We start from the raw sequence: 9269 nt of genomic DNA, 5'->3' as shown, positions 1-9269 counted from the left end.
ACTAATTGGGATTGAATCAATGTGGTAATTTTAATTTGATTTGACTACCACTACAAGAGGTACTTAAAAGTAGCGACGCTCGGGGTGCGACGTTCAAATCTGGAAAACGACGGTGTCGCTATATGCGTCGCTAAGTTACTTGTAACTTAGCGACGCCGTCAAGGTTAAAAAAAATAACCGAGAGCGTCCGAAAACTCAGATCTCAGATCTGAGTTTTCGACGCGCGCTCAAGCAAGCAAGGTAAGGCGCGCTCTCCCTCTCTCTCTCTCTTTCTTCTCCACACACACACACACACACACACACACACATACACGAGGAGAGGAAGGAGAGCCAGGTATGCTCCTTCCCTCTCCTCACTCTCATGTTCCGTTCCCGTCTTTCTCTCTCCCTCTCTCTCTCTCTCTCACACACACACACATACATTGTGTTTTTGAGAGAGAGAGAGAGAGAGAGAGAGAGAGAGAGAGAGAGAGAGAGCACAAGCATAAACAAAAAAATGCACACACACATGCATAAACAAAGAATGCACACACACATTGAGAGAGGAAAAGAGAGAGAGAGCATGCATAAACCAAGAACGCACACACACATTCATAAACAAAGAATGCACACACACATTGAGAGAGAGAGAGAGAGAGAGATAGAAAGAGAAAGATATAAAACAAAGAGAGAGAGATAGAGAGAGAAGAAGAAGAAGAAGAGAGTCTTAACATCGTAGGAAACTATCCCAAGAGACCTTAAAGATCTAGTCGATAGGAGTTGAACTCAAGACCTGTTATTCATGAGTGAAATGGCATAACCAATCTATCACACTTTGGTGATAGAAAAGAGAGTTGAATTTAACGTCGTAGGAAACTAATAAAAAAGACCTAAAGATCTAGCTGACGAGGAGTTGAACTCAAGACCTAGCCTGTTATTCAAGAGGGAAATGGCTAACCAATCTACCACACTTGGGTGATAGAAAGGTTATACCATTTTTCTCTTTTTATTGGCACGCACACACCCATACACACACACACACACACACACACAAGAAGAAGAGAGTTTTAACATCGTAGGAAACTATCCCGAAAGACGTTAAAGATTAGGTTAGATGTAGACTTACGTTAAATTAGATTTATGTTTATTTAAGTTAAATTAGATTAGATTTAGGTTTATTTTAGTTAGATTTATGTTTGATTAGATTTAGGTTTATTTAGGTTAAATTTAGATTTAAGTTATATTAGATTAGATTTAGGTTTATTTATGTTAGATTTAGATTTACGTTATATTAGATTAGATTTAGGTTTATTTACGTTATTTACCTGTTACTGAAGAGGGAAATAGCATTACCAATCTACCACACTTGGGTGATAGAAAGGTTATACCATTTTCTTCTTTTAATCGTTTAAGATAAGGTTTAGGGTTTAGGGTTTCGTGTAGGCGCAGCTCAGAGAGCCGCCGACGCTTGTCAAAAATGGTGAGTCTCTCTCTCTCTCTCTCTCTCTCTCTCTCTCTCTCTCTCTCTCTCTCTCTCACACACACACACACACACACACACAGCATTGTCGCTGCATCACCTGGGGAAAGAATGAAATATCAGCAAGCAGGGACAGAAGAGAAGTCAAAGCAGCATGCGCCAAGAAGAGGGCACTCATGGAGAGCTGCTCCTAAGCTCTAAGGAGAGTCAGACGGCTTCGCGGAAGTTCCAAAAGACATGCAAGCAAGCAAGCGGGTCCACACAAGAACTACTGCACAGCTACATAACTTTCGAAAGTGCCATGCGCAAGATCTTGACTGATGGGAGTAGAAATTTTTCAAGCGTTGATCGCTTTGTTCTCAGATTAATTCTACTGGGAGAGACCACCTCCCTAATGGGCAAACTGGAGAAAGCTTACAGATTGTGAGAGGAGGAGCACTCTAGATCTCGCATTGTAGCTCTAAAAGCTGAGAAGAAGATTTTGGTATGTCTTTTACCCTTCAATGGAGCGAATCACCACATGTTCAATTAGGTTAGATTTAAGATAAGATTTTGGACTGAGTTTTTATATTAGAGTCTAACTTCGAGATTACGGTAAAAAAATTAGAGTTAGACGAACGATGAAAAGATCTACTGTGAAAATATGTTAAGATGTTGTGAAATGCTACAGCTAGAGAAGAGTCAAAGTGGTTTTGTCCACTACATGCAGTATCATGTAGACGTGGGTTGTACCCACAAATATAGGCATTGACCAATAAAGACGAGATTATAACCCAATGGTTCTGATCTCCGTGCACCTCTAGACCAAGGTGTGCGGGGATTGGACATGACTAGAGAATGTGAGGTAGTTTACAGTGTGAACAAAGAGAGAGAGAGAGAGAGAGAGAGAGAGAGAGAGAGAGATAAAAGATAAAGAATGCCAATAGAAGATTAAATTTTTTGTCCAGGCTATAAGATTTTTACCCTCATTATGAGTAGTGACGAGGATGTGGGGAGGTCCAACCGAAACACCTATCTCTCAAAGACGATCTTATGTCCTTGTAATCAATGCAAGCATGTTGTGCGACGGACAAGACGCGTTTCTTTGCAGCACGTTCGTGAATTTGGCGAGTTCAATCCAATTATAACTCGTCGGACTCTGACGCTGGCCTACATGCAGGAATCTTGTAACCCAATAGACGTGTTCGTAGGAGCTTTGGTCAAGCAGCATATGTGAGGCCACAAGATGTAGCCTTATATAGCTCGGGGGATGATCATACAAACCACATTCCCAACAAGGCAATGTTTGAGCCCGAGATTGATGAAATGATTGAGACGTTCATGGATTCAGAAAGGCTTATCTATGATGATATGAAAAGTGAAGCCGATACGCCATTGTATAATGGAGCACATGTGTCTAGATTGAAAGCGTTCTTGGTTCTTCTCAACATGCAGACAAAGTAATGATCTGACAAATTTTTACACAATTGTACCGTATTTTTATGTTGTGTACATTGCTCAAAGAGCCCATACTACCAACTGATAATGTGATGCCATATTCCCGAGAGGAAGCAAGAAAGATTTTGCGAAACTTGGGGATGGATTACAATTCGATCCACGCTTGTCCTAATGACTGCATTCTTTTCAGAGGGGAATACATAGACATGGAGAAGTAGATCTCCACGGAACAAAAATTCCGCAAAAGGTTTTGTGACATTTTCCTTTGCTTCCTCGCATCAAGCATTTCTTCGAATGTAAGTCCATGGCCGCCCTAGCATCATGGCATGACGAGAATAAATCTTCGGATTGTGTGCTATGGATTCCTGCAGATTGTGCAGCCTGGAAACATATAGATGGAACATGGTCGGATTTTTCCAGGGAAGCTCAAAATTTGCGCTTAGGACTAGCTATGGATGGCGTAAATCCATTTGGTCAAAGATCAACATCTTACAGTGTATGGTCCGTTGTCATCGTCAACTACAACATTACCCTGTGGTTGACTACGAAGAAGGGGCACCTATGGCTAATCTTGATTGTGCCAGGGCGATATAAAGTGAAGAATATGGATGTGTATCTTTGTCCACTATTGGAAGAGCTACAACAACTGGGTGGATATGAGCCAACACACAAGTCGACAGAATGCTTTGATCAGAGGCATTCTAATGTGGACCATGCATGACTATCCCGGACTAGCAGAATGCTCAGGTTATTTACACTCCTCACTCAAACACTATAAATCTTGGTTTTTCTCAAGCTTATCTATTATCATGTGTATACATGCAGGGATTCAAACAAGCGGATACAGAGCATGTGTCACATGTGGACCTAGACTGAATGCACGTAGGGCGCCCCCATTGAAGAAGCAAATCTACGAAGGTCATCAAGCGTATCTTCCAGAGAATCATGTGTTACACGATGGCTTTTTGGGACGAGAGCCACCGAGAATGTCTGCACAAGCATGGTTAGAGCAGAAGGAGATGTGTGATGACGGATTGCCCCCAGGGATGAAGAGACTATCTCTATGGTACGAGTTACCATACTGGCCCCGACTCATAATCAATCACTTGCTCGATCCAATGCACATATTCAAGAATGTGGGTAATCTACTATGGGACCATCTGACCAGCAAGAAAGATACTTTGGGAGCCAGGGTTGACCTTAGAAATGTGGATCGTATGGAGCAATATTGGCCGCAAACAGCGTCCGATGGATCGATAAAACTCCCTAAAGCACCATGGATTTTCACAGGATTCCAAGAACGCAAAGTAAAAGAGACCATTCAATCTTTGCGGACCCCCACTGGCGTAATGCACTCGCTCCGAACGTGTTTTACTAAATAAGGAAAGCTTACCGGTTTGAAGTCACACGACTGGCATAAAATGTGTCAGGTATGTTCATAGTGGAATATATCATAGTGGGAATTGTGTAACAAATTTGTGTGTGGACTTTAACATCATTGCTGCACATATTTTGCAGTTTATTTTACCGGTTGCCATTGAGGGATGTTTGTCTCTCGAAGTCCGTAACACAATCTACAAACTTGCGAAGCTGGTGCAATGGATCTCACAAAAGGAGATCAACGTAGACTCCATACCATTCGCCAAACTAAACACTACGGAGGTTGTGTGCATGTTTGAGAAACATTTTCCTACTACCATGCTAACCATTTAGGTGCATCTTCTTGTTCATATAGTTGATGAGGTGGAAATAGCTGGCACAGTACATTCTAGATGGATGTTCTTCTTAGAATGTTTCATGAAAATGCTCAAGGGATATGTGCGTCAGAAGGCACGTCCAGAGGGTAGCATGGCAGAAGATCGTCTAGTATCAGAGTCCCTAGTGTACATTGAAGAGTGGCTAGACGGATTTGATAAAGCCCGGGACATGCTATGGAGAACCATAGATGATGAGCGCATATCTGGGATTGTCATGTGCAATCTCGGTGTTGAGAAGAAGATGACGAAAGATCTAGAGGCTAAAATCAACAAATTTTGCATGCTTCACAATCAAGTGATGCAAAAGTGGATTTCACAATATGAGGATGCAAAGCAAGAGCGACAAAGGGCACGAATCGAATGGAGACGGGGAAGACGACCCCCGATGCACTATCCGACGGGTCTGGAGAGTCTACCAACATTCATGAGCTTAAGATGGTTGCACAACCAATTGAAAAGTGCACAACAATGCGGTGAAGAAGTGACTGAGGAAGAGTGGGAGTACTCTCGGGGTTGCACGACCAAGGTAAGTTTGCAATGTACGACTAGTGACTTTCTAGATGTTTGAACGGCCACTCATAATCTTTGTTCGTTGTATTATAAGTCATACATAGTAGCATGGTGTAAAGGTCGACATTTTAGGGTGGAACGGATCGACAAAAAGCGTTTTACTCAAGATTGTGGAATCATAGCAAAATTTGAATAGTCTAGTCGACGACGGTCCACTAATGCAGATCCTATGGTGGAGGAACTCACTTACTTCAGCATGCTACAAGAGATTTTGAGGATTGATTATAGAGGATTTTTTGTCGACTTGTTCGACATGTAATGGTTCAAGATAATCATGGAGGGTCGCAACTCTACTGTGCGTAGAGGAGAGTCTGGTTTTCTTGAGGTGGATTCAACTAAGAAATGGACTGACCTAAGAGACACTTTCGTACTACGTGAGCATTGTGAACAAGTAAGTATGTAAATAGTTAACATCTCCTTTTAGAAGTTATGTGCTTGAAAGCTCTCATGTAAGTTATATGGCTCTGACAGGTGATATTTCATTCTACAAAGTCTTCATCAAACTAGTGGTACGTCATAGAGGTAGCCCCTCGTAGTGAACGGACATATGAAGGCTACCATGTGCCAATCACAGCGGCATCAATGGAGGAGATCGGAGAAGATGCTCAATCAGAAGCCGCTTAGGTGGTGCCAGACGAGCATCAAGATGCTACTCTCTATGGGGTGCATGCAGAGGATCTACAAAATGAAACGGAGGACATCTGTTTAAACGAAGAGCTCTATATAGATATAGGAAGTTATGCTGAGCTATGCGAAGATGAGAGAGAGATCTCTTAAAGCCATAAATATTGTATTTGAACAATTTTGCTCCGTGTTGTAAAAACTCTAGCTCTCTAAGTACCTTCCATGTTGTATAATGCTCTTTTGATTTTGCACTCACATCTTTTGATTGAAAATTCTGAGTTATCGACTTGCCTCTTCCATCACTCAAGTTGGATAGAAGAAGAACGCGTCATTGCGTCATTGTATTTATATGCTTCATTGCGTCATTGTATTTAATGGTCTTTGCGTCCACTCCAGGTACGTATGCTCTAGGTATGTTCTCATAAGTAGGGACGACGAGCACCTCTCTCTCTCTCTCTCTCTCTCTCTCTCTCTCTCTCTCTCTCTCTCTCTCTCTCTCTCTCTCTCTCTCTCTCTCTCTCTCTCTCTATCTATCTACTTTTCCATGTTTTCTACTCCATTCATTCAATATTAAGTTTAAATGTTCGTGTGTTTAATGCAAGTATGGATGATGAGGAGTTTCTTTCTTCTTTGTCACCCCAGCAAAGACAGTGGTACGTGGAGCGTCATCGCTCTGGCGCACCATCGCGCGTTCCTACTCCATCTGCATCTCCCTCTGTTTCGGAGCATTCGTCGTGCTCTAAAGCTTTGGTGTCACCGAGATTATCTTCACACTCGTCTAGGCACCGGAGCTCTAGTGGTGGCAGTGGTGGTTGTTGTGGAGATGCCGCCACCGATGCCTCCACACCGCCTCGTGTTCGACGAGGCTCTTTACCCTCCCCTTCTTTGCCTGCCCCCACACCAGCCACAACATCGCCATCTACGCCAGGTTTTGGGCGGCTGACTGTTCCTAGAAGCTACACACCACTACCTACTCCTCCGGGAGCCACCCCACTCCACACTCCTTGCTTTGGGGCCCAGACTCCGGTGGAGACACCTGACGTCCAGACCCCCATCGACATGCCTCTAGAGACTCCTGTCGGGACACCCAGGTTCATGTGTCATCGGCGAGAGGGCTTGCCTTACTCCTTCGACTTCAGCGGCGGCATCATCATGGATGATGACGACAAGAAGGTGATCTCGCGCATGCATGGTCTTTGCTCTCAGGTGTTTAGACACTACATACTGAGGCGGTCCGGGGTGGGCAACAAGAAGAGTGGCCTCTAAGCACCCTTCTAGGCTCCCGTGCTGCTCAATTAGGTTCGGGTTGGAAAAAACAACAAGCACACACACAAACCTGCAACCTAACCCTACACAAATTTGGGACACCACCTAGTTTTGGATGCGAACTAGGACGCGTAGAGAGAGAGAGAGAGAGAGAGAGAGAGAGTGCTCGGGCTGCTTTGAAATGTATCGGGAATGATCAAGCAAACACAATTATATATGTAAGAAAGAGAGAGAAGGGGGAGGGGGTGCTTGTTGCATTAATACCTTCTTACAAATCTGTCATGACCAATCAAAGTGAGATTAGTACTTGTTCAACATAGCTTGAGTAAATTAGACCACAACACATCACAAGAAAAACCACTCCAATCATTGTCTTAAGGTCAGGGGAGTCCTCTCCACCCTGTCGCCCTCTTACAGTATGTGGGATTTATGGCTAAATTGATGACAACACCCAGAGACAAGCTATCAAGAACTTAAAGAAAACACCAAGACACTTACACATCATTGTTGTCCATTACTTCACGTTGGAAGAGAGACAAAGTATCCAAGCTTAGTCCAAATCCACCCTCCTTGATTCAACAAATGTTGGGCTTACACTAGTAGGAGAAATGATAGATTTCCTACCCTCATTCAAGATTTCCTACCCTCAATTGAATGATCACTCTCTCTTACAATGTCATAGATCTCCCTTGCTAATCACCCCTAATACAATACATGCATATGCATAAGACAATGAGCTTCCACTCAAGAGCTCCTTCTAGAGAGGTTGAGCTTGGCTTCTCAAGCGATAGCATAGTGCTCTTGCTTATGGCTTCCCCTTTTTGTGCTAGCGACACCCTCCTTTTATAGCAATTTTGAGGGCTAGGGTTACTCCTCTAACCATGGTTGGGTTAGATTTTCAGCAATTATCTAATTTCTTTTTCTTGGAATTATCAAGAAGTTGGTGTGGATAGATGAAGAAGAGAGAGAGGAGAGAAGTGGAGGTGATAGGACTTTCCATAGTAGGTTAGTGTTAGTAAATTAGTAGAGTTAGTATCTTTATTGATTTACAAATGGAATTGGATATTTACAATGGGAGTATCCAAGTAGAATACAAATAAGGAAGAAAAAACTCTTAATAGGTAAGAAAACATGGATTTCTTACAATGTTGATGCTCCAAGTGTCTTGAGTAGGGTCAATTTTGGCGCTTGTTGACGGTCCACTAGATTTGACGATACGTTTTTTTCACTCTTGACCTTCCTTTGGGAGACAAGGTAATTGAATATGAGTAATCAATCACCATGATGCTGTATTTTAAGAGAAGAGGCTGAATTTTATGGTTTTTTGATAGATATGGGTAATATGGATGAGGAAAAATGAGACTAAGTGGTCAATTTTGGAATGGAAGTGTGTGTAGGAGACATGAGTTCACCATGGTTTCTCTTATTCTTCAAGGTTGAGAAGAAGGTGACTAGGCTGCAGAGAGGAGTGGTGAGAGAGGTGGGGATGATGAGTGGAGAGGTGTGTGTAAAAGAGGAAAATGGTAAAGTGGAAGCGGGAGTGTGGCTGCATAGCATGGGCAAACTGGGGTCCACCAATAAAATCATAGCTCACAGATCGTAGCTCAAAAAAATATGAAAAAATTTGAGGTAAAAGCTCAGCTCACGAGCTACAACTTTTGTTTGTATCACCTTTTCAAATTCGGAGAGCATGTGATCTTTAAAAATTCAGCAAAACCGACTGTTTTTTCCACTGTACAAAGTCCTTGTGAGGTCCTTCTTTGGATGATTCTTTTGAATACCTCCAAGAGTGAGCTCCCCATGGTGCATGCATGCATTCCACATACCCTTGACCTTATTTGGTAGGTCTATAATTGAAGATATTGTTAAGATCATGATATAAGTGAATAGTACAACTAAGAAAATCAAATATTGAGGGGTCTAAAAACATATTTTAAAATTGGTCCGAACCTGCCCAAAAACTCAATACAACCTTATAAGTTAAAACCAATGCCTTTCACAACACTTCCCAGGCGTCCCTAGATGCAACCACATGCACAAATGTAATGCATACATAGATTCCTCGCGGGAAAGCGTTTGCTCTTCTCGGAAAACTCGTTAAAATATTCCGCTTTTTAAGAAAAGCTTCTTAGAACCCATCTTTATTATTGTGCTTG

The sequence above is a fragment of the Adiantum capillus-veneris genome, unplaced genomic scaffold, assembly GCF_014529385.1.
Source record: "Adiantum capillus-veneris isolate H3 unplaced genomic scaffold, ASM1452938v2 Hic_scaffold_307, whole genome shotgun sequence".
NCBI lineage: Eukaryota > Viridiplantae > Streptophyta > Polypodiopsida > Polypodiales > Pteridaceae > Adiantum > Adiantum capillus-veneris.
The sequence above is the reverse complement of the archived record's forward strand: the minus strand, read 5'-3'. Positions refer to the sequence as shown.